Source organism: Polistes fuscatus, unplaced genomic scaffold, assembly GCF_010416935.1.
Source record: "Polistes fuscatus isolate 324 unplaced genomic scaffold, CU_Pfus_HIC Scaffold12, whole genome shotgun sequence".
In the NCBI taxonomy this organism is placed as follows: domain Eukaryota; kingdom Metazoa; phylum Arthropoda; class Insecta; order Hymenoptera; family Vespidae; genus Polistes; species Polistes fuscatus.
Window position 1 is genome coordinate 3,575,099 of NW_025113020.1, and position 8,537 is coordinate 3,583,635.

Here is an 8,537-nt window from a genome sequence, read left to right on the forward strand (position 1 = left end):
ACATTGTAACAGAAATTTCATTGACCTCGTTAAAAAAACGTCTATTTTTATTTTCTCCTTCCCAGTAACCACAATCGTTGTTGCATTACATTATATCATCGTATAATTTCCCTAGTACTAGGGGAACTTTATCAAGCTTTTTGTTATGAGACGACCACTCTAGGTATAACGTAGGAAAGATAAAGAGAAATACGGAAAGAAAAGTGTCCTCCCGCGTACCGTTGTAAAATTACGCAGATGTACGGAATTGTTTTCGCGAAAGGTTGCTCAGGCGAATTAAAGGAAGAGGGGCGAGGAGGGGAGGGGGGACGCGGCAGTGTTGGTGGTGGTGGTGGTGGGGGGGGATTGTTGCACAAAGTCCACGCTATTTTCGGGCGCGTAACTACCTGGCGGATTATTCACGCGGCTGTAATGTAATCCAGCTCGTACAGGAGAGAAAGAGAGTGTGTGTGAGAGAGAGAGAGAGAGTGAGAGAGTCCTGGGTAGTTTGGGTTAGAAATTGGCGGTAGTTTCTCTACACGGAATAGCACGTCTATTCTTCAGTCTGCGGTTACGCGGGGAATATCTTGTAGATACCTTCGTGGAGACCGTGTAATCCTAGAAGGTCGAATAGTAAGTACCTTAGGAGTAGTATTCGGATTAAACATCGACGTGTTTGTAACCTTGTTAATCGCAAATCACGTTTCCGATGGAAAAGTATTATACAAGGGAAGCTCATTATCGTTAAATTTAATATTATTCGTTCTGATTGTTTCTTTTTTTCTTTCTTTTTTTTCGAATATTTATTTTTAACCTTTTTATCGGTCGCGTCAACTCTCGCATACTCCTGACAACAATACTTTGTTGTTTTAATAATAATAATAATAATAATAATAATAATAATTAAGTAATTAATAATCTCATATATTTATAATTAATTTCTTAGGAAAATAGAAAAATAATTTTTCTTAACAATAAAATGTTATTTTTTTAATATTGCAAATTTTTGCTCGCATATTTACCCGAAATCAGCTACCCTCATTCACACACTCGTGACAACAATACTTTGTTGCTTTAATAATAATAATAATAATAATAATAATAATAATAATTAAGTAATTATTAATCTCATATATTTGTAATTAATTTCTTAGAAAAATAGAAAAAGAATTTTTCTTAACAATAAAATGTTATTCATAAAATATTGCAAATTTTTGCTCGCATATTTACCCGAAATCAGCTACCCTCATTCACACACTCGTGACAACAATACTTTGTTGTTTTAATAATAATAATAATAATAATAATAATAATTAAGTAATTATTAATCTCATATATTTGTAATTAATTTCTTAGAAAAATAGAAAAATAATTTTTCTTAACAATAAAATGTTATTTATATAATATTGCAAATTTTTGCTCGCATATTTACCCGAAACCAGCTACAACCCTTAAACGATAATCACGTATAAAAAACTGACGATCGATAACAGGGTTAATCATTTTGATCTTTTTTCTTTTCCTTTTTATTATTATTATTATTATTATTTAGATTCGTTTTATTTTTCGAGAGTCAGATGGATTCCATTTTGAATATTTAATGAAAGGAAAAGGAGAATATCATCGGGAGAATAGTGTAACTTTTTGTATTATTCGATTTGGTTTATAATAACCATGCGTATGTGTGGACACTTTCGCATGAGGTGTACCAGATCGAGGGGGTGGGTGGGGGGTGTATGTACGCATAGAAGGTATATACAGTTGTATTGAGAACAAAGTTTTGGGTGAGTACGGTATGACCCGAACTCCCCCTCTAGCCCCCTCCACTCTACCCCCCCCAGTTCAAATTGTGATCGATTGTTCCTATACGAAATTTCAGAATAAATGGAACGTCATTTCGGAGTCGTATTCAATGGTTGGTTTCGATCGATAACCAGAGGCTTTTTAATGTTTTAAACTACGTACGCATTGTTGTATGAAATATACGTGCGATATATGAACGATTATATATATATATATATATGTTTGTGGAAGTTTTGATAGACATTGTAGAAAAACAATTAAACCGAGATACAAAGGATACACACACATATATATATATATGCATAGATAGAAATGATAGAAAGTTTACGCGCAAAAAAGAAGAAAGAAAGAAAGAAAAAGAAAACAAGGAATCGGGGTGGGGGGAGAAAAACAAATGTTTTCATTTTTTGAGGTTAATCAAAGAAAATTGTGTAGGCGTGAGATAGGACAGCACCTACAGAGAAAGTAAAGAGCGTTGTGTTGTTGTGTCATCGTCGTAGTTTGGCTTCTCTATGCAGATACACGCATTGAACAATATACCCAACGTTCAATGGAATTGTTAGTTGTTGATCGAGCGAACGTAATTTGTGGGTCCACTCGATATTCCCTTCTGCTTCTCTATTGCGATCGTCGTTCGCCCGTCAAAACGTTGCGTGAACGCGCGCGCGCACACGTGAGTGTATCGTGTCGACAACGGCCGTAGAAGTTGATCCAATAAACGATGGAAAACTTTACGCTTGCGGTGCAATACTACTAGCATCAAGGCTGGTAGTATTTGTTGCTGCTGCTGCTCCTGTTTGTTACTGGCCTATTGCAATACGATTTCTAGCTAGAGATGGATATGGAAATGGATCGGTTAGAAAGTAAATATATACATAATACCATCTTTTTCCTACGTATTTAAACCGTTTGAATATTATGGACGCATATATGCGCCCAACGAAAGTAATCCGCTTGAACTAAGGGCGCATATATGCGCTTTTCAATTTTTTTGGTCAACCTTGCTCGAAATTCTTTTTCCTTTCTCTGCGCTTTCATTTTATTCAATATATGTAGTTAAATGTTAACAGAAAAATCATTACACGTCTATAGCGATCGCAATTGTTAGGCGAGTTCCGTATTAAAAGGGTTAAACATTTAGATATAATAGTTATTTACATACATGCATAAATGAGCCGTTTATTTTGAAAGTGGCCTAACTCCATATAACCTTAAATTGAGATATTTAAAGGTTTGCGTTTCAATGCAATTAAAAATATACGTAAAGAATAACAATGAGTTATGTTGCTTAAGTGTATCTAAAGGTGTTAAATTTACAGTTCCTATTAAAATAATGGCAATTATTAAGTGAATAATATGCGTTTTCTTACCAAGAATGGAGTTAGGCCACTTTCAAAATTAACAACCAGATTCGTTATAAAATTTGAAGGAACCGAAGTCCATTCAACATAATTTAAGATGCTTCAAATTGCGAAAAAACAATACTTATTTTATTTTACATATCTTTATAACACTTTGAAAACATAAATTATGCGATTCAAAATATTTTTTACAAACATAAATTACAAAACAATTTTCTACTCATCTACATTTTGTGTATGTGAAAGGGATTTAAAGAAATCATGATGTTCCGGTGGTATATATCGTAATAAGTCAATTATGTCCTTGAATTTTGCGGTTGTAATTTGTCTTATATTTTTATACAGTGGTGTCAATACAATATTTTCGAACTTTCTTGGTCTACCCCGACGTGGTATTAAATTCAGGACTTTCAAATTTTCGTTCTCATTCATTGATGTCTTATAGAAAATCTTATTCATTTTTGACAAAACGCATCCAACATATTTTTAACCAGTTTATTGGTTCTCCGTTAGAATTCTTGACCCTTTTAAAAATTGCGTCTTCTAATAATATTGTTGATACAAAATCTTCTTGTCTCATTTCATGTACAATAAAGTTATTACTTTTCCGACACTTTTTGATAATACTGTAATACTCTCGGGGGACAAACAGTAAATTATTTGTTTTTAATGCCATTTCTACCACACCAAAATCTCTACTCCTAATGGAGTTAGGCCACTTTCAAAATAAACGGTTCAGTAATTCAACTAACTCTGAAAACTTAAGTGTCCAGAATTACCGTATTTACTCGGAATATAAGAAATCTTAAATGCTTTATTGATAGATAATTTGAAGCTGTACACGTTACCGTGGGTAACTGGAAATAATTGACAAATGGAGTTAGGCCACTTTCAAAATAAACGGCTCAAATATATATTTACATAGTGTAGATCGTTTTTTTTTCTTAATATATTAGAAACAGAGAGACCAATGTAATATTACTTGCACCCGAGCTGGTAGTATTTGTTGCTGCTGTTGCTGTTTGTTACTGGCCTATTGCAATACGATTTCTACGCTAGAGTTGGATATGGAAATGGATCGATTAGAAAGTAAATATATACATAATATCATCTTTTTCTTACGTATTTAATCCGTTTGAATGTTATGGACGCATATATGCGCCCAACGAAAGTAATCCGCGTGAACTAAGGGCGCATATATGCGCTTATCAATTTTTTTGGTCGACCTTGTGCTCGAAATTCTTTTTCCTTTCTTTTCTCTTTCATTTTATTCAATATAGTTAAACGTTAATTTAAAAATCATTCCCCGTCCACGGCGATCACAATCGTTACGCGAGTTCCGTATTCAAAGGGTTAAATATATTGATAAAATAGTTATTTACATACATGCATGGATATATATATATTTACATAGTGTAGATCGTTTTTCGTAGTATATTAAAAAAAGAGAGACCAACGGTAAGATAAATTTATGTATAACGTTTAACGTTCAACCGTAAAATATCGAGACGCATTTCTCTATCTTTCTTCCTCTTGGTCTCTCTCTCTCTCTCTCTCTCTCTCTCGGGTTTTTGAGTACATAAATTTATCGTCTCTTTGCGAGAAAACGACTTTTTCGCGAAACGGAAGAGTTCGATCCGACAGGAATGGACTTTCGATTATCGGGTAAGAGTCTCTCGTGAGAAGCTAGAAGATCAATTTAAAGGGGTCGTTTTATTGAACGTATTTAAATGTTCCACCCTTTTTTGCATTTAAGGATAGAAGAGGAAGAATTTTAGCCCATAGTGCCAGTCCACCGGTATAATTCCTGTCGTTTCGCGTTTGCCATGTATTACGCGGCATTAACAACAAATGCAAACTCGTTTACAAATCGCCCTCCTGGGATTGGTTGCGTGGTTCTTCCGCGGCAAATATACAGGGAACCGACACCGACGTTTAACAAGATATTCTCTATCTCTCTCTCTCTCTCTCTCTCTGTTTCTCTTTTTCGAAAATAATTTCAATGGGATAAAAACGTACTCGATATGTTTAATACCAAAAAGAGAAAATCAATTATCAATTATATTCACATACTAATTATTCTTATTTAACATTTAACATTTAACATTTAATAGCTATTTGATGCAACATGATTACAAACATTTGAAAGATTTCGACGTAATGTTATAAATCAAGCGATGGGCAAACTACTTTTACATACATTCCCCTCCCTCTCCCCCCATTTCGTAGAAAATTTTCTATTGACTATTCCTGGATCTCGTTTTTTAACATTATTATCTGATTTTTTATTGTCAAAAAGATTTCTTTAAATTTTCCGACCCCCCTCTGGCCCCCTGAAGGTTTGCACATCGACCAATATAAATGACGATATAAATGAAACGATGCGCAAAATATTTTAACATACAATGACCCCCTTCCTGCCCCTTCCCCCATTTCAATAAACATATTATCTCATTTCGTTGTTTAACATTATTATCTGATTTGTTATTGTGAAAAAGATTTGAAAAAATTTGCTAATCCCGTAGAATTGTCCATCAAACGATATAAATGATTATATCATCTACATACGTTAGCTACGAAATCGGATAATCCATCATCATCGATCAGCCTTACTAATAGACGGAAGCTTAATTAATATTCTTTATAATGTTTTTAAATCTCTCTCTCTCTCTCTCTCTCTTCGTGTATGAGAGATATGTTTCGTTTGAGGGAACATAGTAAAGAGAGAGAGAGAGAGAGAGGGGTAAAGAGAGTGAGAGAGTGCAGGGAGCATGCGAGATAGAAGCGATAGCATATCGACCGGATAGGAGTTTCAACCGGCACGGATCGTACGTACGCCAACACCCGTTGCTAACAATAATAATTATCGCAGGGGAACTTTCGCATCTAGCTCATCAGCCGGCCTTTGTGCACCGACATCCGACGTTTAGCGTTCGGCGTCGTTCCTGAACACATTTACGGTGCCGCAACCGACGCCGACGCCGCTCCCGTTGCCGTTGCACACCCCCTTTCCAAGCCCCAGTTCGTTCCGCAATCCACACCTCTACTCCCACTCCCACCCCCAACCCCAACCCCAAGCCTCACACCTTCATCCGTGTCGGATAGATGCTGGAACGAACAAATGGGCGTCTGCCGCCTCTTTGTGTATACGTTGCGTGGATCAGTGCCGAGAAATGCTGGATCGAAGATGTTTCTGTGTGAGAGTGGAATTCCCAAGAGGAACATAAAGCTGCGGACGGGCTTAGCAAAGCGTCGCGACGCCACCCTCTCCTACAGGAACCCCTTCCCCCTCCAGTCCTCTCTTACCCACGTCCCGCTCCCCCTTCCGGCGTGGCGGCGGCATCCTGACGCGGCATCCTGGCGTTACTCTCTCGTTTCTAGACCGTGTCTTTGTGTGTCCTATAGTCGCGTGTTCCTATTCGTGTGTCGGGGGTGTATGTATGAAGCTAACAGAAGCAAGAAAGAGAGAGAGAGAGTGCGAGAGGGTGAGGGATGGGAGGGCTTGAATGTTGGCGAGGCGACAGACGAGCAACTGTTGCATCCGCGCTACTAGCAGCTGCACCATCGCCACTTTCCGTATCGCGGCTTTTACAATACCCTAGCTAACTAGCTAGGGGATTCGATGAAAACCGGAACAAGTCGGGAAAACCGCGATATAAATACGTGCACGCGCGTCTTGCGGGTTTACCTCGGCCTAGCTAGCTTCGGGCTAATCGATTAGATGGGATCTCTATTGAAAAAATAAAAGAAATAAAAAAATATAAAGTCCAAAGTAGAGGTGTTAAAAAGAAAAGAAGCAAGAAGGAAATAAAAGGAAACCATCAAAATCACTTTTATTGGGATCAATCGAATCGATAGTATATAGTAATAGGGCTTGTTTTATTGGGGCAGGAGGAAGAACAATTTTCATAAGAATTATTTATCTTATTGTGAATATAATTTATTAATCCAATTATGCTGCTCAATACTTGCTCAAACCAGGTGAGAGTATGATTTTGAGATGTCAAATAAATAAGAAATACTTCTGCGCAAGGTGTAAATGATTTAGGATGATTTTGTTAACCCAAACATTCCCCAGCCACGTGGGAGTATGATTTTGCGATGTCAAATAAATAGGAAACATTTTCGGGTAAGTGATTTATGCGATAATAAAAATAAAAAATCTTACTTGGGATGACCCTAGGTAAGTACTTAGATAAGTTAGTGTTTGTATATATATGTGCCGTCAGGATATCGTCTTTGTCAGCAAAGGGGGGACATGAAAAGGCAAACAGTGATTCTTTGTGCTTTCTAGGAGATAGGCAGGCAGGCAGGCAGGCAGGCAACAGTGAGGACAGTTACAAAGTCGCATAGGAGCGTGCTACAAGCAACTGTTGCGTCTCTTGCCTCATTCTCACCTAACCCTACCCTTCCTTCCCCTCTTTTCCCCGTTTCACGGGTTTCCATCTGCACCCTCTCTCTCTTCCCGTCTATTCAACTCGAAACCGAACTCCTCTTTGTCCCATCTTTCATCTCCGCTAGGGTACGACACATGAAAGGGTTGCGTGTGCAAAACAACTGCTCGACTACGGTTCTCGGTTGCCTTGTCGGTTCCCTCAAAACTTTTTCTCTGATATAAATGTACACGTTATATATATATATGTATTTACTTAGTAGAAAATGTAGGGGGGTTACGCGATGATAACTAGAAGAAGAAGAAGAAGAAGTAAAAGAAGAAGAAAATGAAGATGAAACGTTGTTAAAATGTTCGTTCTGATGTTACCCCTACCGACGTTTCATAAGTATACATCAATATACATTCATTCTTGATGAGGTTTTCGCACTTGCTTGAGAAACAAGGGGAAGGGCTGGCAAGTGAAACAAAAAAACAAATAAAAAGATGTGAATGACTTTGGGTACGCGGAAGAAAGAATCCATTAAAAACCGAATCGTATTTTTACATACTGCTTTTATAATATGATATATATATATATATATTTCTATCCCGAACCTTAAACAAGAAAAAAGGGATAAAGATAGAAGGTACAATTACGTTAGATCCCCCCTCCCCCGTTAAACAAAAATATTTGACTACAATGTTATCGTGAAATTTATCGTACTCCCCTAATACTGGTGCTAGGTAGACTTTTCTTTTTTTTTTAAGTAGTACGTAAGTTAAGTAAGTTACTTAAGTACGTTAAGTAGTATATTTATTCCGACACGTCGTTAGAATTTGATTAAACCTTTCGACCAAATTAAGTAGACATTTTACGGGTACTTTAAAAACATTTATAAACAAACAAGAGTATAGAAATAATGAAATATCATCAGTTTATTCATTTATATGTCGCGAAAAAAAAGAGAAAACAAACTTTGAATAAATACAACACTCTGTAATTAGTTTTGGTTGAGTTG